The following is a 27,000-nucleotide window of genomic DNA, read 5'->3' as shown; positions in this document are numbered from 1 at the left end:
GGTGATATTAACAAACCTCTCTTCATGTTGGAACCACTGACAACAAAGGCACCTGGAGAGCCCTTGTTTAGGCTTGTGTTTACGACAAGGAGGATGCAGGAAGTCAGCAGCCCTATCAGGAAAAAAACATTAGGACTGGAACTCAAGCTCCCTCCCCAAACATCTGAATAATTCCAAATGTCCCAGAAGCCTCAGAGAGGAAGGAAGGCTCTCAAACATGTTGTGTCCAGTTCTGCCTCTATAAACAGGATGCACTGGCAGAGCTTGAGATTTGACTCGCTGATGGACAAACCCAATTTGAACAGCACTTAACCCTTTGCCTGGAGGTGACTTGACACCATCTGTGGTGAGCTGGCTTTGAGCAGCCATCATCTTGGTTCAAGAAAATGGAGAACCCCATACCTTCTCAGATGAGTTGCAACACCTGCCATTGCCTTTGTGAAGGCTAGAGGTGCCGGTTTAAGAACAAAAGCAAGGACAATAACTGATAGTGAGTGGTCCCAATCACGAAATGCAGGTACCCTTGTGCTACTGGTAAGTAGAAATATGTATCCTGCAAGTAAAGAGACAGCATCCAGTCTTCTGCTATGAGCACCAACAGAACCTGAGCTTTGGACAACATCTTGAACTTATTACGCAGGAACAAATTCAAGACCCTGAAGTCTAGGATCGGACTACGACAGCTGTTGTGTTTGGAACTAGGAAGTACCAGGAGTAGCACACCCCTTCCAAATCTCCTGCTTTAGGACCAACTTCATTGCTCATTTCTCCAGCACATTGTTACCTCCTGCTGCATCACATGGATACTATCTTCTGACTAAGGTGGGAGAACCTGGAGCGGAGCTTGTTGGAAGGGAAGGGCATAGCCCCTTTCTACAATTTGCAAGACCCATTGCACCACTATTATGGCCTTCTAGGCCTGTAGAAATTAGCATACCTGTCCTCCAATTGACCATTTATTCCAAAACAGCATCACAGCTGGTGATTTAAACAACCAAGGCTTATCAGACAAACATAGGAAGGCCCAAAGAGCCCATTAATAGCCCCTTAACAGTGCCAAAGACAAGTCCTTGCTGTGCCAATGATGGAATAAACAACTAAACTTCAGACAACTTTGCCTGTAAAACGTCAATTTGTCGGGTGTCGCTGTGACAAATAGATTTAACCCAAAAGCTGGCAAACACTGATGTTGTGGAGGGAAGCCTTGCTGCCAAGAAGACATTAATAAACTCAGGATACAGGTCAAAGGAGGTTAGCTGTCGCCGCTCAATATCCAAGCATAAAGATGCAAAAATTTGCAGGCCAGGGTGCAAGACCATGCCTTGCTGCAGAGACAGAAGATACTCCTAAAGCAGCAGCTTAATGGAAGGACAGATGCCAATGCCCAGCAGTTCTGGATACCACACTCGCCATGTCTAGTCGGATGCCAATAGGATATTTTATACCGAAACACATTGGGGGAAGCTGTGTGCCAAATAAACATCACTTTTGAGCATTACAGGAATGTTTGGGCTTATCGTTCCTGGAATTTGTGAAGATACTCGTTGGATTTTGTGAGGTGGTCGCAGTCTCGCCCAGAACACCATGCTTTGAGTATTTCAGACTCTGGTACTTGCACTGTAGGATGCTTTGTACCCTTTTTTCCTGATCTTCAGAACTCAGGGCAAGAGAGGTAATGGTGGGAAGGCATAAATGAGTGCTCAGCTCCACTCTGGATGGAAGGAGTCTCCGAGTGAGAGCTGCTTTTATAACTCTAATGCGCAGGAGTTCTGACATTGGTGATGAAAAGATGCAGCTGAGTCTGTCTAGGCTGGCACTGAACCATCCTGCCAGGTGGTTAACCACTAGAGAAATCCCTGGCCTGTCCAATTACTTGCAAAGGCATAGAGCGTCCTGGGACAGCGTCTAGGACCTCACTCTGCAAAGCTTGTTGCAGTACTGCATGGCAGTGGTATTGTCTATGAGCACTTACACCAGCTTTCCTTTAATGATGGGCAGGAAAGCGTCCAGCACCAAGCGAATCGCCCTCAACTCCAACAAGCTGATGTGGATCTGTGTCTGAAACCACAAAAAGAGGGGCACTAAAGTTAGCTTGCATGTTGGTACTTATATGTAGCTTCTCTCATCACTTTCAAAGTAGAGAGATGCCCATGCAGAGCTGCATTAGAAGTGGTCTGAAAGTTTCTGGATCCAGTCTAATGTCTGAGAATTATTCACCAGATGAATCTGTGGTTAGAAGTATCCATCAGAAAGCATTCTTACCAATCGCCTCCAGTTTTTTTTTTTTTACTCCCTATTTGGTGGGGCTTTAGAGAAAGTAACCGGATTCTGCTTCACGTAGGACAACGCATAGATCATCAGGCTTTCTGATGAGGGGTGGGATGAAAGGAAAGTATGGTCCCCTTTTACAGGCCTGTACCTTCTGACAAAACGCCCTGCTGACAACTGGGGCCAAGATGAATTTGTCTCATGACACCTTGTTTTCAAGCAGGGCATCGTTAAATAACAGCTGGGGCCCTGATGCTACTGACACCAGTTTCAGCATCTGTTTAAATTTTTGTCTTAGTGTAGGAAACTGGCTCTGTATATACTATATCAAAATGAGATATAGTGTGCTCAGAGTCCAGGGGTTACCCAGAGGCTTAACAGAGGCTAAAGTAGATAATGCTAATGCTCTATTTGTGGTAGTGTGGTTGAGCAGTAAAGCTAATCAGAGGGTAGTGCAAAGCATTTGTTGTCCCCACACAGACAATAAGAGAAGCACACACTTTATGACTAACTCCAGCCCAATGGTTTTTATATAGCAAAAATACATTTTGTTACTTTTAATTTGCAGGTAAGTACATTTACAACTAAGTATCCAACATATGTATCAATACCACTTCATTTCAATTTGGCAAGTTATACAGTTTTTGAATAAGTAGCCATAATCTGTTTTAAAAGTTGACAGTGCAATTTTCAGATACAGTTCCAGGGGGGAAGAAAACTTAGCACAGTTTTGAGGTAAGTACAAGACTTACAGTTCCAGTGTCCGGGTGTTAGGATGTCCACAGTTTGGGGTTCAAGTTAACCCCAAACACCCACCACCAGCAACACGGGCCGGGCAGGTGCAGAGGTCAAAGTTGAGGTAGATTTAACATGGGCTCCTATGGAGACTGGGGGGGGAAGTATCTGCGTCTTCGGAGGGCAGACCTGGGGGTTTAAAGGAGCACAGGGGATGGTGGGGTATGGTTTGAGGTGGGAGCACAGGTCAGCAGCAAACACACCCTCAGCGCTGCAAGGGCGGCCGGGTGCAGGGTGCAAACACAGCGTTGGGTTCCCAATGCTTTCCTATAGAGGGAACCCGGGGGTCACAAAGATGCTGCAGGTGAAGTCCAGAGGGGCGGTTCCGGGGAACTAGAGACTAGAAAAGGAAGAGGGTCACCTGCTGGATGTACCTGCACTGATGGTCGAATTCCCCAAGGCCAGGGGTCTGCGGGTGCACGTGTACCTTAAGGTGTTGGGAATCTTCGTCTGGTTCGGTTGTGGTGAGGGGGGTCCTCCAGATATAGGATGCAGGCGTCGTCGTGATGGACAAGAGGGGACAACCCACGGTGGGCACTTGCTCAGAATCGCCTGGGCACTAGCTCTAGTCGGTTGGGCCACCTAGACACGGGCAGTGGTCAGGACTCGCGGATCCTGGGCGGTTCTGGAGTCCTTGGATGGAGTTTCTTCTTGGACAGAGCCGCTGTCCACTGGAGTTCTTGGTCCTCTGGGGTGCAAGCTGTCCTCTTGAGGCTTTGCAGGAGTCGCTGGTCCTACAGGATGCTTGGCCTTCTTTTAGCAGGGCTTTACAAGCTGGAGACAGACCAGTAGGGCAGGGACCAAGTCAGTTTGTGGCTTCAGTTTTCTCTCAAGGGAGCCCTTAAATCCTGGATTTAGGGGCATTACAGGCATCAGAGGGCAGCAGCCAATGGTTACCGTCCCTGAGGGTGGCTACACCTTCCTGTGTCCACTCCCTTCGGGGAGGGGGACAGAGACCTAACTCTATTGGTCCCTCTCCTCCAAACCAAGATGAAGGATTTTGCAAGAATGAGGGGGTGGGGGAGGGGTCACCTCAGCTCTGGACAAGTTAGTGGTGGTCCCAGCTGAGGTGGTCACTCCTATATGTTTTCCCCAATTTCCCTGCAAGACTTGCTGCCAAAAGTGGGGCTTTGTCCAGAGGGCGGGCATCTCCACTAGCTGGTGTGACTTGGGGCACTGTAACATGAGGCCTGAGCCTTTGAGGCTCACTGCCAGGTGTTATAGTCCCTGTAGAGGGGAGGTGTGAAGCAACTCCACCCAGTGCTGACTTTGTTTCAGGCAACAGAGAGCACAAAAGCTCTCAACCCATGTGGTCAGAAACTGGTCTGAAAGAGGCAGGCTGGCACAGACTGGTCAGTCCTGCCCTAGCAGCTTGGCTAACATACAGGGGGCATGTCTAAGATGCCGTCTGGGTACATTTTTCAAAAAATCTAACACTGGCATCAGTGTGGGTTTATTGTGGCGAGTTGTTTGATACCAAACTTCCCAGTATTCAGTGAAGCCATTATGGAGCTGTGGAGTTCGTAATGACAAACTCCCAGCCCATGTACTCAATATGGACACACTGCACTAATGTCTAAGAATGGACTTAGACACTGAAGAGGCACATTGCTCATGCAGCTATGCCCTCACCTATGGTATAGTGCACCCTGCCTTAGACCAGCAAGGCCTGCAAGGGGGGTACTTACCTATGTCACAGGCAGTGGTTTATGGGCATGGCACGCTGGGAGGTGTGCAATGTCGACTTTGTCTTTTTCTCCCCACCAGCACACACAAGCTGCAATGACAGTGTGCATGTGCTTGGTGAGGGGTCCTACAGGGTGGTATAATACATGCTGCTGCCTTTGGGGACCTTCCTGGCCACAGGGCCCTTAGTAACATGGGTACCTTTTACTAGGGACTTAACTGTGTGCCAAGGGTGTGCCAATTGCGGGAACCATGGTACAATTTGTGGGAAAGAACACTGGTACTGGGGCCTGGTTAGCAGGATTCCAGCACACTCAGTCAAGTTGGCATCAATTTCAGGCAAAAAGTGTGTGTGTGTGTGTGTGTTGGGGGGTTGATGATAACCATGCCAACAAGGCCACTTTTCTGCACTTAGGGCCAGATGTAGGAACATTCTGAATTGCGACCCGCGAGTCGCAATTCAGAATGTTGGATGGTGTCCCTGACACCATCTGCAATTCGCAGGGGGGTCGCAAAGGCCCACCTCATGATTATTCATGTGGTGGGTCGCAATTTGGACCCCCTTGCGAATGGCGGCCCTCACAGGGATGGTGGCCTGCTGCGGATAGCAGACCACCATGTCTGTGACTGCTTTTTAAAGGAAAACGAGATGCATTACAAAAGTGAAAAATTAATGTTTTCGTTTCATTTTTCCATAGGACCACTGCCTGCTCTAAAACAATGTTTGCAGTGCCATTCTCAATGGGGAAGGGATACCATGGTGACCCCTTCCCTTTTGCAAATGGGTTACCACCCATTACAAAAAGGTGCAAACTGCGATTGGTTTGCAATCGCGTTCACAAAGCAATCCTGCATTGCACTGCAACTCGCAATTAGGAAGGGAACACCCCTTCCTAATTACCACTCGCAAACCCTTTTTTTGCGATTCGGTAACCAGGTTACCGAATCGCAAAACGGGGTCTGTGCATTGCAAAGTGGATTTTGCACATCGCGGTTTGCGACGTGCAAACTGCTTAGTACATCTGGCACCAAGTTCTTACTGTGGGCAATGAAGTTTTGAAACCACTGATGCTTTTATCAATATTGCTTAAAAAGATGTAATGTCTGTGGAAGGAGGGCCAATGGGACACTTCATTTCAGTCTCTTTTAAAGAGTCTCCAGCCCAGTAGTATTTTGAAGGGCAGTAAATTCTCCACCTCACTGCTGTCATAGTCCTCATGTTCTGAAAGGGACTGCATGTGTATCTGACAAAAAATAGCTACTCCATAGTTTGCCAGTACTGTTAGCGTGGCACTAGCTTAGGCTGTGGAAGTTCCTTGCGCTTGGCCTCCTTAGCCACCCTGTGGGCTCCCCTTCTGAATCTGTGGGGATAAGATTTGGCCTTCGAGAGCTCCTGTTGAGGAGCTGATGCTAGTGATGGCACTGGTACTGGGAAAAGCATCAATATCGGAACCATTGGGTGCGTTACCGGTGAAGAGCAGTATAAAACAGTCATGCACCGGAAGCATTCTATGACGTGGACACCCTGGGTATTATGGCACTGAAGGCAGACTCCCCCAGTGGAAAATCTGTATGGAGGCTCAGGACACGCAACAGGAGATCCTGCCGCCTACCTACAGAGTGCCATTATGAAGTAGAGCAATTAAAAAAACAGCTGAATCAGTTTGTGGCACTCGAACTTGTGGTTATGCTGGTGCTACGACTAGTAAAGGTGGCAAATGGCCTGGAATAGGACCCGAGTTGGGCACCAGAGATGAGGGTACCATTGGAGTAGGCTCCTCGGGTGGGTGACATTTATGAGCTCCTGCTCTGATAAGGGATCTGCAGGAGGCGGAATACGTCGAGGTGGCATACCTCTTGACTTTGATCTGCATTAACCTCTTGGGTGCGATGGGGGTAATGGTTACGTCCTCAGCTGTGGCGCTCATCTTGGACGTAACCATTACGTCCAGGCACCCACCCATGGGGGAAGCACTGGTACTTCCTCCCGTGGTCCGCTAATTAAGTGTGTGGAACTGGAATTCAGCTGACACTCTGTGTGTACTTGGTTGGGGGGGGGGGTGGAATGTCGTTTAGCTGACTGTGGCTGGCATCTGAATGATGACTGGCAGACTTCATAGTGTTTTATAATGTTAAATGTTTTATTTGTTTGTCATTTGCAATCGTAATGTTTTATGCCTACTTTTTATTCAAGTGCAAAGCTTTTGTTTCCCTTTGGTACGACTCGTGTTTGGTAAGAAAGCGTTTTTTGCACCGTTTAATCCAAATGAGTATCAATGATCTGCAGGAATGTGTTATTTGGAAATGTTGCAAAAATACCAGCATATTTAGAATATGTTTCAATGTGTGCAAAATGTTCCTAGTATTTGTGCACAATGTGTATTGTGTTGTCTTGTGTGTAATTTTGTTTTGTTTTTCCTTTATAGTGGGATGTCGTTGGTGCTTGCTGTGTCTGTGCAGAGTAGGTACTGGTGAGTCTAGCTGTCTATGGCAAGTGAGTGGTATTTACAGTGTATAGGTCTTTGTGTGCTTTGATTTGATTGACTTTACCTTGCAATTGCTATATGTCAGTAGTTTTACTTTTTGTTTGATCAAGCCTCAGTTTGTTTATTACTTATTTCACACAGTGTTTGGTATTGTTGACTTGTTTGTCAAGTTACTTGTTTTAGTAAGCATTATGGCTAGCCACACGATGACTGCTCAGAAGGTTGTTGGTATGCTTTTCAAGTCTTCCCCTGACCATGATTATGAGACTGACTGTGCATCTGCAGAAGATGAGGAAGGCCAGGATTCTGGCAGTGAATTTTCTGTCAGAGAGGAATCATCTGATGATGAAGCCACTCTCAGTGTAGATGAAATGCTGCTTTTAGAGGAAGACACTGATGTGCTAATAGTGCAGCAAGAGGCATATGGATTGCAGCCTGGGACTGAAAGGGTTCCCATTGGAAGAGCTGAACTCTGGGTTGCCCCAGACATGCTGCAGCCGGTGATGACTGCCTTTAGTGGTGTTGCAGAGTGTAGAGTAAATACTGAAAACCTTTTGCCTATACATTTCTTTCAGTTGTTTATGGACGATGTATTTTTGGATGAGATTGTTGAGCAGACTAATTTGTATGCGGAACAGTATTTGAGTGACACCAGTGCCAGACTTAAGCCCCAATATAGAGCTTCCCGGTGGAATCCCACAAATCTGGATGGGTCGAGGAAGTACGTGGGTTTAACTTTTTTGATGGGCCTCAGAAGGAAGCCGTCCCTGTCTTCATATTGGTTTACTAGTCCTTTAATGGCAACGGCTATATTTCCTGCAACCATGAGTCTTAATAGGTATTTGCTTCTTCTTCAGATGCTGCATTTTGCTGAGAATGCTTTAGCGTTGCTACAAGATCACCCTGATTGTGACCGTCTTTTGAAGGTTCGGCATGTTCTTGATCACTTTGTAGATCGATTTTCACAGATCTATGTTCCAGGGACAGAAATAGCTTTGGATGGGGCTTTGGTCCTGTTCAAGGGCCAATTGTTTTTAGGCAGTACATTCCTAGCAAGGGGACACGTTATAGAATTAAGATTTATATGCTGTCTGAGAGCACTATTGGATATGCCTATAATTTCAGGGTATACACTGGTAGGGATTCCAGTATTGACCCCGTGTTGCCAGTCCACTTTTGGAGTTACTGAGAAAATTGTTTGGGAACTTGGTAGAGGACTTTTTAACAACAATCACAATTTATACTTAGATAACTATTACACTGGTGTGCAATTGTTCAGGAAATTGTTCAAAGTGGACACTGTTGCTTGTGGCACAATCCACTCTAACCATAAAGGTTACCAAAAATAACTTAATTGTAAAAAAAAAGAAAAAACATAATAAAAAAACTCAAGCGAGGACAGTGCATTTTAGACTACAATAAGCACATGGGTGGTGTAGATAAGAGTATATCAGAGGTTAGAACCTTACACTGCTGTTCATAAGGTGTGCGTTGGGTGTAAGAAGTTGGTTATCCATCTGTTCCATTTAGCAACGTTCAATGCTTTTGTTGTATTCAAGGGCTGTTCTCCAGAGTCAAAGATGACATTTGTTAAGTTTCAGGAGTCTGTGATAGGCAGCCTTGTTGTAGTTGAACAGGCAAAAGTTCCTAGAGAAGCAGTGGTGGAGGATGTGGCTAGATTGAAAGATCGCCACTTTTGATGATCACATTCCACATACAGTCAAACAGAAACTTTCCTGCTAAGAAATGTAGAGTCTGTGTCTGAAGAGGTATTCGGAAGGAGAACTGTATGTACTGTCCCGATTGTCCTAAGTCTGGGCTGTGTGTGCCCACATGTTTTATATTGTACCACATGCAACAGAGTTTTTGGTTGCAAACATGAGCGTAAAAGTAAAGTGACTGGTCTGAATCATTTTATATGGTTTGTTCAGATTTCATGGTTGGCCTTAGTGTAATGTGTTTAGTTAGAGCTGTTGTGTTTGTAGTTATAGTTTTGTATCTATTACCAATTGGTTTGTGTTTTATTTTTTGTATAAAAAAATGTGACAGCGGTATGCCTGGACTGGTGCTTGGCTAGTGGTGTGCGTGGATTGGCGCTTGGCTGGCAGTGTGCGTGGACTGGCGCTTGACTGGCGATGTTTGTGGACTGGCACTTGGCTGGCAGTGTGCGTGGAGTGGTGCTTGGCTGGTGTGCGTGGAGTGGCGCTTGGCTGGTGTGCGTGGAGTGGCGCTTGGCTGGTGTGCGTGGAGTGGCGCTTGGCTGGTGTGCGTGGAGTGGCGCTTGGCTGGCGGTGTGCATGGACTGGCATTTGGCTGGCGGTGTGTGAGTAGTGATTTGTTGCTGGTCACTACACACACTGCTAACCACACGCCACTGCACACACTCCGTAAACTGCCAGCCGGTGTGATTGCTGTGTCAGTCATGTGGGTGTATGAAAGTGATGGGCCCTTGAATTGGCGCTGTCTGTTGATGTGAGTGTTGTAATGTGCTGAGCCAGCGGCTGGTGGTGTGAATGGTTTTGTGTGTGTGTCACATATGAAAGGTGTGTCAGTGGTCTGTAAATAGGTTGGTGCCTTTCCACAGCTTTACACCTCACAAGCTGTGAGTCACTGTTTCAGGGTTTTAACCTTTTAATTATTAACAGTGCATTTCATGTTTGTGAAATCTCTTGTTAATAACATTTTACACTCTGAACCTTCACTCACCCTCGTGCCAAATCCAACCAGTATATTTGTGTACTTGAGGAATAGTTGGTTGTGAAGTAATATTTGTCTTTTCTGACTTTCTCTGCCAGGGTGTACATTGTATGATAATGTGAGCGTTGTAATGTGCTGGCCCCGCAACTGGCGGCATGAATGGTCTTTGTATGTGTTGTGTATGAATGGTGTGTGAATGGTGTGTGAATGTCTTGTAAAGAGGTTGGTGCCTTGCCGAGGCTTTACAGCTCACGAGCTGGGAGTCACTGGTTCAGGTTTTTAACCTTTTAATTGTTAACAGTGCATTTACATTTTGTGAAATCTCTTGTTAATAAAATTTTACGCTCTGAACCTTCTTTCACCCTTGTGCCAAATCCAACCAGTATGTGTGTGTACTTGAGGAATAGAAGGATGGGCAGTGATATTTGTCTTTTCTGTCTTTCTCTGCCAAGGTGTACATCGTCTCTAGGTAAAATTTACCAATTCTAGATATCTTTGTGAACTAAAAACCCAGGGGAGTACGGGGTGGTGTGTCTCTTGTGGATCCCAACAAGTTTCCTTACACACAATGCCTAGCAAATTTCAAAATGTGACTAAAGTCACACATGTTCGTTGCATTACTGTGCCACATTCTTCCAAAATCTGAAAGAAACCACAAATTTCCTACCACCAAGTTTTCCCCCAGGTCTCCCAATAAAAATGTTACCTCACTTGTGTGGGTGTGCCAAGTGTCCGCAACAGGGCAGAACCCAAAATGTATTGTGAAGACAAAAATGATCTATCACAAAACGACCTGGTTATGCAAGGGCGGCATCTGTGTTTTTAGTTCTGGGCTCAGCTGCCACCTAGGGAAACCTACCAAATCCAGACATTTCTGACAAATAGACACCCAGGGGAGTCCAGCCATGGTTGGCTTGCTCGGATCCCCAAATTTTTCTTAACAGAATCCCATGCAAACCCTAATATTTAGCTTTAAAAAAAAATCAAATTTTCCTCACATTTCTGTGTGGGATTACTGCACCAGTACAAATTTCCTACCACAAAGCGTCCCCCTTGGTCTCCTGAGTAAAATGATACCTCATGTGTATGGGTGGACCAAATGCCTGTGACAGGGAAGGGCCAAAAATGTGTACAAATTTCCTACCACAAAGCGTCCCCATTGGTCTCCTGAATAAAATGATACCTCACGTGTATGGGTGGACCAAATGCCTGTGACAGGGAACGGCCAAAAATGTGTTCAAATTTCCTACCACAAAGCGACCCCCTTGGTCTCCTGAGTAAAATGATACCTTACGTGTATGGGTGGACCAAATGCCTGTGACAGGAAAGGGCCAAAAATGTGTAAAGATTGAGGGGAGATCACAGCGAGTTGATAGGCAATTTTTTTTAAATACGTTTTTAGGCTGACTGCTTTGGGCACTCACACAAGTGAGGTATCATTTTACTCAGGAGACCGAGGGGAATGCTGGGTGGTAGGAAATGTGTGCCGGCGCGAGGATCCAAAGCTAGGCACTTTGCAAAAAAGGAGTCAGATTTCAGTGTAAAAATGTGATGTATCCACATTGCATTTTAAGGCGTTTCCCGTCACGAGCACTAGGCTTACCCACACAAGTGAGGTACCATTTCTATCGGGAGACTTGGGGGAATGCTGGGTGGAAGAAAGTTTGCGGCTCCCCTCAGATTCCAGAACTTTGCATCACCGAAATGTGTGGAAAATGTGATTTTCTTAACTCTAATTTTGAGGTTTGCAAAGGATTCTAGGTGACAGAACCTAGTGTCCACGTTGCAAGTGAGGTACCATTTTTAATCAGGAGACTTGGGGGAACACAGAATAACAGAACAAGTGTTTTTACCAATTGTCTTTCTCTACATTTGTGCCTTCCAAATGTAAGACAAAGTGTTGCAAAGAAGTCATTGTGAGAAATGCCCTGTAATTCACATGTTAGTATAGGTACCCCCAAATTCAGAGATGTGCAAATAACCACTGCTTCCAAACTCCATATCTTGTTCCCATTTCAGCAATACATAGGTTTCCTTCATACCTAGTCTTCACTCTTTATATTCTACCAAATGAATGGTACACAATGAAAACCTATTGCAATGTGCAGCTCATATTTTTGGCTCTGGGTACCTTGGGTTCTTGGTGTACCTACAAGCCCTACAAATCCCGGCAACCAGAAGTGTCTAGCAGACGTAACAGTACATTGCTTTCATAAATCTGCCATCGATGGAAAAAGTTACAGATGAAAACGTAGCCAGAAATGGCTGTTTTTTTTTTTTTTTTGTAACTCAATTTCAATATTTTTTTTAATGCAACTGTTATTTTCTATAGGGAAACCTTGAAGGATCTATACGAATGATCCCTGCTGAATTCAGAATTTTGTCTACTCTTAAGAAATGTGTAGTATTATGGGGCCCGCCATTGTTTTCCCACCCATATCTATCACTAACTGGATGAAGGTTCAACGCTCCTCTTTTTGTGCCTCCTTTTCTTTTACCAGGAGAACCTCAACAAGGGAGATAAGCACAACTTTGAGGAAGACCTCAACTTTAAAGGAGTGTGGATTGGCATGGGCCATGAAAAGTTTGGCCTCATGATCTTGAGGGTGCATGAAGTCTGCATTTGTCATGTCATGCATCTATGCCAAACACTATAAAGAGACCTCATGGGGATTTGAGATGAACTTCTGGCCTTTGCAAATGCAACAGCGTTTAAAGCCTGATTTACTAGGAGAAATGCTGTGGCACTGCACTGATAACAATTCATCAGTACATTCTTTGAAAAAAAAACCTGTTGAGAAATATAAAAGCATAGAGAACAGCTCCAGATCTGCATCAAAGGGCGTGAAAAAATGGAACTGGTGTCAGTGTGCCAGGGTGGGTGCTATGTGACACCAGTGATGTCATCCTGGAATCCCTGAGAGGAGGCATTCATCCCCTGCTGGTTAAAAAGAGTTGTGAAGTTTCTGGATCCTGTCTGGAACCTGGGGATATTGAACAGGTGGGTAAACGGCAGGTTAACGTATCTATCAGAAATGCCCTGCAAGAGTCTCTGGCAGGATCCGACATAACTGCTATACTAATTACCACTGTGAACTATTTAATATTGTGAGTTACGTCTATAATAACATTGGTGATACCCAAGTCCGATTTTACTGCTATGCAGATCCTTTAGCTGGTCACACAGGATCTGAGGAATAAAGAAAATTAACCTATGAAGTGGTGGAGGGGATAGGTTTATTTGGACTCACTGCACATCACTAATAGACAGAGATACAGAGGACCTCAATTTTCTATAGGCAATGCATTCCCATCAAAATAATGCCTACCAGTGTGTTACTTGGTAATAACTGAACGTCCAGTACAGTTGTTGATTTAAAAATCATAGGAAAGGTTACCACTATTGAAACATGTGAACAAGTATTTCAAAATAGCTTGAGTTTCAATGTGGATCTGCTCAGATCTACATCTTTTCTCGAATGAATCAGCACTATGTCACGCCTGAAAGCTTTGTCCTTGTAAAGTCACGATTAGCCACCATTGTCCATGGCCACCATTATATTAAGACTGCACTATGCAAATTCCATCTATTTAGGTCTCCCAAATAACACCACACTTAAACTGCAAGTGGTCCAAAATGAGGCTGCTCGCCTCATTTTAAACTACATAGAAATTCCATACTGAAACAAATAGTGGTTGGCTGTAAATCAGAGGGTACAGTTTAATATCTACTGTACCATCTTTAAAACTAAAGGTTTAGCCCCTCGTTTTCTGATCAGAAAAATAAAGAAACACATCCCTCCACACACCTGGAGATCTTCTAGGTTACATTTGTTTTAACGATCTCTAGATATTTATATAAGTGGTGCACTGGTGGTCGGAGCTTCTCTGTCAAGGCACCTATGTTACATAACTCCCCACCAGACCTCTTGTATATGTAAAATAAACTTTTAGGTTAAAAACGTGGCTGTTTAAACACGGCTGCACAGGCCCACTTTTGCTTGCTGCCTACATCCTCTCTTTTACATTAGCACCAATAAACCATTGGTGAATATGCCCTTAATAAAGTACCTCTAACATAACATAAAAAAATAATCACCTATATGTCACATCTGAAATCTTTATTCTGTCCTTGTAGAAGAACCAGTAAACATTGCACAAAAGAGCAAGTTCCTTACCTTACATAATGCTTTGTCTGGTGGATACTGAGTATTTAACTGCAGATTCTTCACTCATGTTAATTTCCCAAAATTCCTGCAATAGCCCATCAGCCTCTGTCCTGTCAGACATAACGCAAAGCCACCCCGGCACCCTGACATTAGTTGAGCTACTTTCTTTTCTGCACCCACGGATGTGGCTTGAATCTGAGAAATTGTACTGAACTGGTAGTGTGCAAGTCTAACAACTCATTCACATGACACAGTCTTCAAAGTCAATAACTGTAAAGTACAGTTGTGAAGGGGCTTGAAAGAAGCACCTATGAGAACAGTTCCAACCACATTAACATCCCACTGTGGCATAACAACGTGAGCTGGGGAAACCTATTTGAGAGCCTTCTCAAAAGAAAACATCACAACAGGTGTTTTGAACACTGAGGGCTGTTCATACAAACAAAGGAAAGTCAAGACGTCCAAACAGTAACTTTTAACAGTGCATTCAGCAATCCCTTCTTGGGACAAAATAGATAGCAAAACATAAGAAAGTTGTACATGTGGCAGGTTTACTTGCCCCTCCTGACACCAGCCCAATGGAATGAATGAATGGACTTGGTGGAAGCCCGGTGTGCAGCCAGAATGACATCTACTATTAACGACTGGAAGATCAAAACCGCAAAGTTTGCTCCACCCAGTCTCCACTCATGAAGTAGTAGATTGTGGAGTTTTGGATGGAGCACCTTGCCCAGCTTTTGGGTCTTTAAATCCTCCCGAAGAGGAATTCAAAGTGGAAGGCAGATGCTCAAAGTCAGCAGTCCAGAGTACCAGACACTTAATCCAATCTGTGGCTACCGACAAGAGCTGCACCAAGACCTGCCGAATCAGCAGAAGATTCTTGAGTTCCATAGAAGGGAGAACACATCAAAAGACTTTTGTGTTTTCAGAAGAAGCTAGGAAGTCTACTACGTTTGTGCCCCACCGTTCAAAGATGCCCTGTGCAACTTCTGGGTATGTCACTCATCAGCAATGCAACATTTGCTCAGTTTGTGTGTCGTAATGTTGAGAGCTCCTTCCAGGTGATTAACCAGCAAGAAGATTATGTGAAGCCTTAGCCTTGCCATAGTCTGCGAACCTCCACAAGGAGGGCAAAAGACCCCACTTCACTCTGCTTGTGGCAGGACCACTTGGCAGTCTTACGGTCTGTCAAAATCTGCACTGACCTGCCACTGGGGTAAGGCAAAAAGGCCTTGAGGGCTAGATGGATGACGTACAGCTTCATAAGGCTGATGTGATGGGGCTGCTCCATTGGAGAACAGAGCCCCCTGATCTCCTCTTCCTTTAGATCACCTTCCCAATCAAGACTAGACAAATTTGCAACTTCTGAGGCCTCTAGGAGAAAAGAGAGGACTGTCACACATCAGGTTGGCACCTGTCATCTAACTCCTAAGGTCCTAGCCACCTTGAAAGAAATGCGAAAACTGTCTGCAAGGGATCCCCAAAGTTGAGCTCACTGCAGTTGTAGGTTCAACTGAGGGGCACACATGTACCACTGAGTGCAAAGTAAAAACAAGATGCAACCCACTCGAAGACCAAGCAGTCTCAGAACTGTCAAGGCTGGGATAGCAGCTCTCACATAGCCTGAATAGTCAAGACCCCTGCAATGGTGAAAAGGCCTGCACTACAAATGTATCTAGAAAAGCCCCAGTGAAGAAGTTACTTACCGTTGGTAACACTTTTTTCTGGTAGCGGTTTCTAACCGTGGATTCCTGACCATGAAATATTCCTCAAGTGTCAATCTGGATCCAGAAATCTGGAGCAGTATCTCTTCTCACCAGAAGGTGGCGTTGTTTGGCTCTGTGTCGGTTACACAGGTATCACCTGGACGTGCTGACAACAGTCTTTTGTGGCTAGTTCCAAAAAGACAGAGCCATGTAAAAAAAACAAAAAAAAAAAAAAAAACATGTTAGGGTTTGATTAGTGCAGTATCTAATGAGATATTTTGGGAAAAAGCCCAGCTCAAAGAGTGGGAAGGATGGGAGAGTCATTGAGGAATCTGTGTTAGATAGAGTCTCTACTGGAAAAAGGTGTTACTGAAGGTAAAACACTTGTTGTTCTGATAGAGACTTCTAACTGCAGATTCCTCATCTCTGAATAAATAACCAAGTAATACCTTCACAGAGGCGGGTCTGCAGACTGGATTGGTTAAAAAGTCCTGGTGGATTGAACAGGCAAAAATGCCCAAGACAACAGACCTGACTGTCCAAGCATTATTGCTTTGTGAAGGTAAGCAGGACGTCCAGTTTTATAGCTTGACAGGAACTTGGGTTTGCTAATGTAGTAGTGACAGCTCTGGATCCAGTGGAGTGAGCCTGGAAGCCCTCTGAGGGCTGCTTCTTCGCCAGTATGTAACAGATCTTTGTGTAGAGTTCAAGCCACCAGGAGTTGGTCCGCTTGCCTTTCTTTGATCCTGTAAACCCAATAAAGAGCTGACCATCCACCCTGTGGTCCTTGATGCAATCAATCTAGAATGATAGTGTTCTTCTAGTGTCCAAACGATGGAGTGTCTGCTCCTCCTTAGACAGAACAAGGTGGATTGTAAAAGGCAAGCAAAATGATACTCTGGCAAATGTGAAACTACTTTTGGAAGGAAAGATGCAAGCATATAAACAACCAGCTTGTCAGGAAAGAGGTTGGCGTATGAAGGCTGGACCAACAGAGCTGAAGTTCACTGATCTACCTGGCTGATGTAATGGCCATGAGAAATGCTATTTTCAAGGTCAAAATCCGCAGAGGTAGGGTTGCAAGGGCTCAATGGGAGAACACAGAAGAAAAGTAAGGACCAAATGAAGGTCCCATTGGGGCATCACAAAAGCTGTAGGTGGAAGTAAATGTTGCAAACCCTTCAAAATAGTCAACAAGTGACTTAAAGTGGGAGGGTTGATTGAGCAACCACAAAAAAGCTGAGATGGCTGACAAGTAACATTTAACCTTGCCCAGGAAAAGGCCTTGCCAAGCCAAATAAATAAACAAAACCTCAGCAACAGCTACCGAAAGTGCATACACATCGAATGAGGAACACCAAGCCACAAACTTATCCCAACGGCAGGAGCAGACTGTTTTAGCAGAAGGGCATCTGGCTGCTAGTATGACATCACAAACTTCGGGAGGGAGTTTAAAAAGCCTTGACAGTCAACATTTATTTTCCATGCATGAAGGTAGATTGTGTGCAGATTTGAGTGCAGGACCATGCCCTGCTGTTTCCACAGAAGGTCCTCCAAAAGAGGCAGCCTGACCGGAGGATAGATGCTCACCCTCAAGAATTCTGGATACCAGATTCTCTGTGCCCATTCATGATTCACAAGGCATCGATAGCAGAGTTTGCCGGCCCTGGCATTCAGAGATCCCACCAGGTGTTATACGACCAGGAAAATGCCCTGATGTTCCAGTCATGTCCAGAGGAGCAGAGCCTCCTGGCACAGGGTCCATGACCCCACCCAAACCTGTTTGTTGCAGTACCAGCTGGCAATGGTGGTGTTGCTGAACCAGCCTTTCTTACATGGAGGGAAGGAAGCCCTTGAACGCTAAGGAAATAGCCCTCAACTTCCACGCATTGATGTAGAGCTGAGACTCTGCTGGAGACTGGAGTCCTCTGATCTCCACCTCTCCCAGATGCCACCCCAATCCAGGAGTGACATCTGTCACCGCTGTGAACTCGGAGTGTGGAGGGGAAAGGGGTCTGCTGCTAGCCCAATTTGGGTTTGTTAGCCACAACTGCAGATCCTTTGCGGTCGTAACAAATATATGGAACAAGTCAAAGAGGTTCCCCTGACTGGAACTTCGGACACCACAGATCCTGCATATGCCAGCAGCATGCTTCACCAGTAGGATGCAGGAGGCAATGAGACCCAGCAGCGTCAGAGTCCGTCTCACTGAAATCTAGGACAGAGGCTTAAAACATCAGAATCCTATGTCATCGACAGGTCATCTAGACATTCTTGCAGTGTTCTCATGTGAAGTCTGTCACTGAGTGTTGTGGAGAACCCAAAGGCACCAGGGATTTTGTCATGTCTTGTGTTCAAACTTAGATACTGAATCTTTTGTGTGGAATTGACATGTATTTTTTATTGTCTACTCAGAGACCAGTCTTTCATCATGTACTCGGCAGTTAGAGGATTTAAGTGCCTCCTCTTATGATTTGAGCTTAAATTAACAATATTCCAGCCAAAGTGCAGAGCTACAACTGCCATGATTCCTTTTGCCAAACTGCATCACCTTCAAATAAAGCTGAATCATCAACAAAAGCATCAGAACAGGCACCCCTGGTTATCTGTCTGACAAGCTAGAGCTCTGGGCAGACTCACAGCCAGGGCACCATCAGACTGGAGACAAAGAAGTGCAAAAATGAAATCAATAAGGCGATCTGATTGTACGCATCCAGCATCTGGAACGATATTCCAATATTGATAAGGCAGTCCCAACCTTGCTTCAAGTTAGTAAAGAGCTGAAGGCACACCTCTTTAAAGAACACAACATCATAGTCCACGCTTCCTTTTGCAAACCACCTACAAATCCAAATACATGCTCACTGTATGTTTGCCTTTGACTGTACAGAGCTCTCTACATAATTTTGGCTAGCTTTGCAATATACAAGCTCCACATACATTTACTTGCAGAACACCATTAGTTCTGATCTAAGATGAAGTGTAACATCAAAAAGTCAGTAATGCTGATAGGTGGTAGTTTTGGAAGCTAATGTTTCTGACGAATGCTCTAACCTTCTAGGCAGTAATGTAGCGATGGCCGCACTGGACGACTTATTCAATATTATGCCCTCCACGCCAAAGAGGCTGGGGGACCTCTAATGCTGACTTAGTAGCACCAACAGATAGTAGTGTTCACACATAACACTGGGTCACTCCGTTGACATCTACTCAACAAAAGTCCCCTATATTAGTCTGGTTTATTCCATACCCCTGAAACTTCCAGCAACTTTGCGGTCATCTTTGCCACAATACCCAGGGGATTAGTACGAGTTCTCTTCATTGCATTTCTTAGCGGACCACATAAACATTCAGGTGGCTTTACATGAACAAGTCACCTCTTTACTGGGGTTTCTGTCTGCGTTAGTGGTTCATTGAAACTGTGTTCTTATCTCTATAAGAAAATCTGAAAATGATGGATCCCTTGAAAATATGTTTTTTAAGTATTGTCTAAGATGGTGAATCTTTTTTTGGCAGTAACTATCAAGTGGTCTCAAACAAGTAAATGTGTCCGATAAGTGTACAAAGTTAACGGTTGCAGGTCCCTTGAGAAATGGCAGCTGGAGTACTGTGGCTGGAGCATTTCAGTTTTAAAAAACTGACACGAAGAATGTGGCCATGAATCAACTCTAAATTGGTCAGCCATATAGTAATTACTTTACGTGATTGGCGTATCTTCTTGGCAGTGGCCATAACACGTGCAGTTTAAGTTAATGGTGAGGGGGAGCAGGTAAAATGGGGCGGTGCCAGTGCATTGAAATACAGGCTGCATCAGGCACTGATCTTTTCTGCCTTAAGGCCGATTATGCATGTCATCTCTCCAACTCGTAGAGGTTGATACTGGGTCAGCGACAACCCCCTCACTTGAATAATCGGGTAAATGTGCCCCTTGTTTATTAGGCGCATTTGTATGTGTAACTGTAACAAGGGTTGTCACACGAAGTTGGCTGCTCACTGGACAGTAGTATAATTCCTGCCTAGAGCAGTCATGTCGGATGGTACCTTATGCATCTTTCTCCAGTCCAGATTGCAGCTGACGCATGCCCTCTTCTAGTACCCATTGCCACTGCCACACCTCTCCATATTCTGGAAGAGACAGCTGCTGCGCCCTGAAAGAATACTGAAGTCAGAGCCAAGGGCAGTATGGTCCAAATGTTACTTGCTCCAGCAGCATCCAAGGGGAGGCTTTGCTACCTGGCATCCAATCATAGAATGGCAGCGCCTGTTTATATGAGGCTTGCTATTGGCAGAAGAGGATACACCTGGTATAAATATGGGTCAAATAGGAGCTACAAGATCATCTATGCCTTAAGGAGACTGTTTACAGGTATAGAAGTTTGAAGATGAGCATAACACAATGGTTTCTGTACATATGAGACTATGTGTGGGCATATGGGGCTCTTATATGAGGCCTTAATGTAAAAACATGCACCTGGTAGAAGAGGCTACTCATGGGGTATGTAGCGTAGGAGGCTGCTCGTGTGACTATGGAGCTGCAAATAGGCATTTGAGGAAGTACCCACGCATATGAAGATATTCAGGAGAATATCAGTCTTTTCATGGGAACCCATGGCATTAACTGAGTATCAGAAGAGGTTATCTGGACACATATCAGGACTGGGTATTATTCTCTGGCTATCTGTAGCCTTATGGTACTGGCAGGAATAATTGCAGTGTGCTACTGTGCTGAAACACTTTTCAACTCATCCAGCCCTTCTTTTGTTCATTGTAACCAACACAGTGCGGGGGGTTGCTTAGGTCCCTTTTTGCCCTATTGCTATTTTAAGTTGTTTTCTGTTTATTTCTTTTCATTTCCATGTAATATAGGGGAACTGCCTAGACATCCATTTTGATTTTTAGATTGTGGTTTTATTTATTCATTTTTAGGCAGTTTTTTGTAGTTTAAGTTCACCATTTTTCTGCCTCACCTTCTTTGACGTCAACATTGCTTAACCGTTTTCCAACTGAGCCAGCTTACAACAGGCCACAAAATTGTGGCTGATGCCCAGGCACACCTAAAACAATCCCCTTTGTGTCCATTCGTGACCACCTGGTATGGGGATAGACACGCTGGCCGGCAAAACATCTGTTTTTATGCATCATATGATCTAAATAATTAAGCTACTTAAGGACTCGGGCCCAGAAATACAATTTATACCATCCAAATTCCAAGTGTTTTTTTTTTTTTTTTTAAACTTTATGTGTGCAACTGCAGACAAATACAATCCGAAATGACACGGAGTGTCCTCCGAAAGATAGACATCACTCACCAGGACAGTTCAATGCAGAAACCGGTGTCTATATATGCTGATAACAGGCAAGCCTTACGTTTACATACATCAATAACCATGTTTAGTATATCATTCAGGTTCCCCGCCCTCCGGCTCACCCGGCTCCTTTCCAATAAGATATCGCTTGTATACATCACAAAATTTTGCGGGTCTATTTGTAGGGGGAAGCAGCTCACAATAATTGTCTGTTTGTGTGTTACAATACACCATATCTCTGTGCCATTCCTCCATTGTTGGGACCGGTCCACGGTCCCACCGCATGGAAACCCGACGTTTAGCCAGCAACAACCCAATTGCCACCAATCTCCGAATCGCTACCAGCAAATGTCTGTCCCACCCACGAGCGCCATAAATGGTCCAGCATCTATCGGTTTCCCAACTATAGACTCCAATTCGCCAATAACTGCCTTCCAGAAGCGCTGCACTCTCTCACAGGTCCAGCCCATATGCAGGAAACCAGCCTGCTCCGCCTCACATCTGGGGCAGTTCACACTGTCACGTAGCCCATATCTATGGAGTCGAAGTGGGGTGTAATATATTCAGTTAAGGAATTTGAAATGAATAAGTCGGTGCCTACCATTCAGAGAAATGGAGCGTGTCCTAGCACAACAATAACGCCACTGCATATCTGAAATTTGCACACCTAGATCCCTCTGCCACTCTTATCGGGCTTTCGATAACTCGCAGGCCCGCGACTCCTGAATCTGTGCATAGAGGCAGGAAACCAGACGCCGAGGATAACTCCTTTGCAGCACCACAGAGAGTGACAGAACCTCGGGGGGTTCCTGCATGTCTTCACCCAAAAGCTGTGCCAACGCATGCCGTACCCTATAATATTGAAATCGATGCAGAGGGGTAGGCCCAACAGCACCAGCTCCCAGTGTTTCATCGAATAAATCCCCCATAGTGTTAATGCCCAGTTCGTCCAGAGAACGTATCAATTTACGATCACACCAAAGCGGAAACCAGGTGCAACAACTCAACGGCACGTGTGGGGAGTATAACAAAGCCAATCCCTGTCTATGCACGAGCTCATGCCAAGCTCTCACCACCGAATCCAGGGAGGCAAATTCTTTATAGCGCCTACTCGGAGCGTGATACAGTTTACACTGCAATGGGACCGGCGAGGCCAGTTCGCTCTCAATTTTAAGGAACGGGACGTCATCTGGCCCATGAAGGCAAGCCTGTGCCACTGCAGCTCGAGCCACCACACTGTAGATCTCCAGATCTGGGGCCCCCAGTCCACCCAGCTCATGCAGCAGTGTCAGTGTATGCCACTGCACCCGGGGTTGCTGCCCACCCAGGCCAATCTTGTAAGTAATGATCTCAAAGAGCTGTAATAGCTTCTGGGCAGCACCAACGGAATATTCTGGAAGAGGAACAGGAAGCGTGGCAATACCACCATTTTCATCCAGGCTAATCGACCGAGCAAGGACAAAGGGAGCTTTATCCACCTCTCCACATCAGCTGCCAATCTCGCCATCGCCGTGTCATAATTGTCGGCCACTACGATCTTAGGATCAGTCTGTACTTTAATCCCCAGATACCTAACCGACTTAGTCTCCCATCTAAGCGGAAAACCCACATCTGCCTGCTTTGTAACAGGGGTCAGTGGGAACATCATAGACTTCCCCCAGTTAACTCTAAGGCCGGACAGAGCGCCATATTAAACTATTTCTTGGGGCAGCGTTTCGCCTCGGGTCTTTGATATACAATAAAGTGTCATCAGCGTATGCCGAGACCACAAGCGTATAATTTTGAAATTTGAGCCCATGGTGTCCATGATATTCCCTCAAGGCACAAGACAAAGGTTCCGCCACCAGAGCATATAATAGGGGGGACACCGGGCATCCCTGTCTGGTGCCCCTGGTGATATCAAATGCCTCCGTTACTATGCCGTTAATGCAGACCCTGGGGCCCCCATACAGAGTGGAAATCAAGCGTAAAAACGTGTCCCCCACACCGAACCGTCGCAGCGCAGCCCTTAGGAAACCCCACTCTACCGAGTCGAACGTCTTTTCTACATCTAAAAAGACTGCCTGTAAATCGGGGTTGATGTTTTGTATAGTGCCAAACAAGGTGTGAAGGTTCATAGTTAAATTACGGCTGGGGACAAACCCCGCTTGCTCCGGTTTGATCAGAAGAGGCAACACCCTAGCCAGTCGGTCCGCTAAAATTCTAGCATATATTGTGACATCTACGTTCAACAGCGATAGCTGTCTATAGGAGAAGCATTGTTCAGGGGGCTTCCCTGGTTTAAGCAGTGTGATTATCACGGCCTACCGCATTGATGGAGGCATGCGCCCATCCACTACCATTTCCTCAAACATCTCTTGAAGTTGTGGGAGTAACAAAGGTTGATCTGCTTTATAGAAATATACAGTCAGACCATCGGGGCCAGGAGCCTTACCACCAGCAATTCCCCCCCAAAGCCTTCGCTATTTTGCTTGGAGTAAATGGTGCCCCCAAGGCCTCTCTATCGGCTTCCGAAAGCCTCTGTAACATAATATGGGTGAGATGGTCCCACAGAGCACTAGGATCCAGGTCACCCCTAGTAGTGTATAAGGTCTGATAATATTTGCGGAATCTGGCAGCTATAGATTCGGGGTCACTAATCACGCTGCCATCTGCAGCTACGGTGGTACTAATTAAATTGGCATTGCGACTGGGACGGATTAGGTTCGCCAGGACTCTGCCAGGTCTGTCACCTTCCCCATATACTCTGGCGGTAGCATATATCCCCAAGTGGCGAATCTCAGAGAGGGCCGTCTCTTGAAACACCTGCAACTTGGCGTGGATATGACCTAATGTGTGTACGTCCGAAGTATCACAATGCATTTGCTCTAATTGTGATAGCTCTCCTTCTAATAGATGCAACCGCCTCCGTATCGACCGAAGTTCCCCCCATGCTTAGACATGGTGATCCCTCTAAGATACACCTTAAACGTTTCCCAGACTGTACTTATTTGGGCCACTGAACCCTTACTGAACTGAAAAAACTCACTGATTGCATTGGCCAACCCCTCCCTGAATACAGAGTCAATCAGTGAATACGGAGGGAACCTCCACGAAAACAGCGGACGCGGGACAGGGCCCACCATCAGCAGAATTGGAACTGGAGAATGGTTTGAATAGGTTCTAGGCCAAGGGGCTTCGGATGTCACTATGTAGCAAGCTGTGGGAGACCAACCATAAATCTATACATGTGTAGAAATTGTGAGCAGCCGAATAATGAGTATAGCCTCATCTCTCTGGGTGCCTATCTCTCCAAACATCCACCAGCCCCATATTAGCAGCTATGTCCAGTATTGCACGTGCAGCGGCAGCTGGGCCTCGGGCCCTATCACCTGATCTATCCAGTGCGGAAGTCAGTGTGCAGTTAAAATCCACGCACCAGAGCTGCGGGCGGTCCCCCCACAGTTCCGCTCGCGCTGCCAGGTCTCGATAGAACTGAGGGTCATCATAATTCGGACCATATATTCCTATTAGTAAAAAAGGATAATGCTGTCCCACTACACTGTGCCGCCACATATCGTCCCCCAGGGTCAGTGTCCACCTTCTTAAAGTCAATAGCAGATGCACGAGAGGCCCACAACAGGACTCCCCTGGAATGTGAGGTATAACCAGCAGCCAAAAACTGTCCCTGCATTCTACGAGGAGTAAGCATAGGGCTATCCAGGGCCAAGTGTGTCTCCTGCAAAACAGCGACGTCCACCTTGTGTCTGAGCAGGTATGCAACAACTCTGCGGATCTTACGTGCATCGTTGAGACCCCGCACATTCCAGAGAACCAGTCTAAGCCTATGGGGACAGTTCTGTGAATCAGTAGCTGAATAGATAGGAGTCATCTAATACTACTGAGCTGCAATTCTGGATCCGTCTGTATTTTAGCACCCGTCTGCAATCTAACTGCTTCGCAATATACAAAAATACAAACATTACTGTCCCAACAACTTCCCAAACGCCCCCCCCCCCCCACAATAGGCCATTCCCCAACCTGTCCATCTAGTTAGTCCCCCAGAAATCCACCCACCACCCCCCCAATTAGAACAATCCCCAGTAGAACTATAAGTGGAACACACATGTAGGCGGATGTTGCCTCGCCTTGTCAAATGATTCTGATGTGCCGGCTACCTATACATGCAACCAACAGACCACTGCTATTCCGTGGATCATGGGAAACCGAAAAAGTAGAGCATATGTGGCAGACTGCTGCCCATAAAAGGCACCAAAACTATTATAATAACTAAGATCCCAATACAAAAGGAGTATGACAGTGGTTAACCCACATTTCACCAAATTAGTGTCCTAAGCAGATCTCAACAGCAATAATCGTCTATTCAACCCCTCAACACGGACTACTTCATCAGCGGCATCAGCTACTGGAACGTTCCTCTTATCTGCCAGCTTACGATTCACAAACTGTTCCAGTTTTTTGTGGTCAGTGAAAAATATTGTGCTTCCACCAACGTCCACTCTCAATTTGGCTGGGTATAGCATTCTGTAGTCTAGATGTAGAGTCCTCAGTTGCTTTTTTCCTGCTAGGAATTGCTTTCTCGCCTCTTGTACCTGCAGCGTGAAGTCCGGGTACAGTGAGAGGGTCATCCCCTCATATTGCAGAGTTTTTAGCTCCCGGGCCCGGCACAGAGCGGCGTCACGATCCCTATAGTTCAGCAGTCTCACTATCACTGGACGAGGCGGGGCCCCCGGAGGCAGGCGGGTTGCCAGCGATCTGTGTGCACGCTCCACTACAAATATTGCTGAGAAAGTATTGCGACCCAGTAGCTGCACTAGCAGGTTTTCAATGAAACTTTCCATATTTGCAATCGATGTGGATTCCGCTATTCCCACGATGCCAAGGTTATTCCTCCGGGAGCGGGATTCTAAGTCGTCCATCTTGTGTCGGACCCAGCTCTGTATTAAGCTTTAGTTGTTCAGCAGCAAGTGCTGTCTGTCCATCTTCCACAGTAGACACTCTCCTTTCCGTTGATCCGTTTGATCCAAACGCTCCACCTGCTTATCCAGGCGCTCCGACATTCTATCCATTTGATACGAGAGAGAATCAATTTTACCGTCTATCTGAGTTAAGCTGTGAGTTAAGCTGTGTTGCATAGCTGCTAAAATATGCCGCAAGTCTTGATCCTCAGTAATAGGGACTTCTGGGGTCTTCTCTGACTCAGTCTCTGTGCCATCCCCCGCAGGGCTGTTCGTTTTACGTTGTTCAAAATGCAATTTAGCCTGGGCTTTATCAGACTTCCCCATGGCGCAGCCTGCCAGTCTCACCCTTATGCAGCAAGTTCACTAATCACTGCAAACCCAGTAAAAGGGTTATATCAGTGCTGCGAACACGCAACCACACCGCAGCTGAGGGTGACCCTGCGGAGTCCCAACCCGCCAAATAGGGCGCCCAGATCAAACCGAGCCCAAGCGAATCCGAGTGACAATATAACGGGCACTACCACCACCCCCCCCCCCCCCCACAACGCGCTAGTGCGTCTCAGCACCAATGAGTTCTACCCAGGCTGGCCCTGCCTGGCTTCGCGCATCCAGCGATCTTGCTCGCCTCCGACAAACCTCTCGGGCCGCCGTTTAAAGCGCCCAACGGACGCAAGCACTCCTCCAACCTTTCAGGCGCGGATGTTACCAGGAGATACCCGTGATATCAAGTGTATTCTGTAGGATTTTGGGGGGATCGTGCGGTAGCCGGCGGAGCTTCACTACAGTGCAGCCATCTTGCAGCTGGGCAAGCTCCGCCCCCATTCAAAGTGCTTTGTAAAAAATATTTCTTCTAATTTTATGCAGCAGCTTTCCCAAAGACACATTAGGCCAAGCAGGAAGGTGTTATTTGAAGAGAGTACACAAAG

At 46.0% G+C, this 27,000-nt stretch overlaps 1 protein-coding gene across 3 annotated transcripts in view; it reads right to left on the bottom strand.

The window, feature by feature from the left end:
- The window catches only part of USP33 (ubiquitin specific peptidase 33), a 399,453-nt gene that overhangs the window by 6,641 nt on the left and 365,812 nt on the right, over positions 1-27,000 (bottom strand). The gene's annotated exons all lie outside the window — the stretch shown is intronic.

Source organism: Pleurodeles waltl, chromosome 4_2 (assembly GCF_031143425.1).
Source record: "Pleurodeles waltl isolate 20211129_DDA chromosome 4_2, aPleWal1.hap1.20221129, whole genome shotgun sequence".
NCBI classification, from domain to species: domain Eukaryota; kingdom Metazoa; phylum Chordata; class Amphibia; order Caudata; family Salamandridae; genus Pleurodeles; species Pleurodeles waltl.
This window is presented reverse-complemented; position numbering and strand designations above follow the sequence as displayed.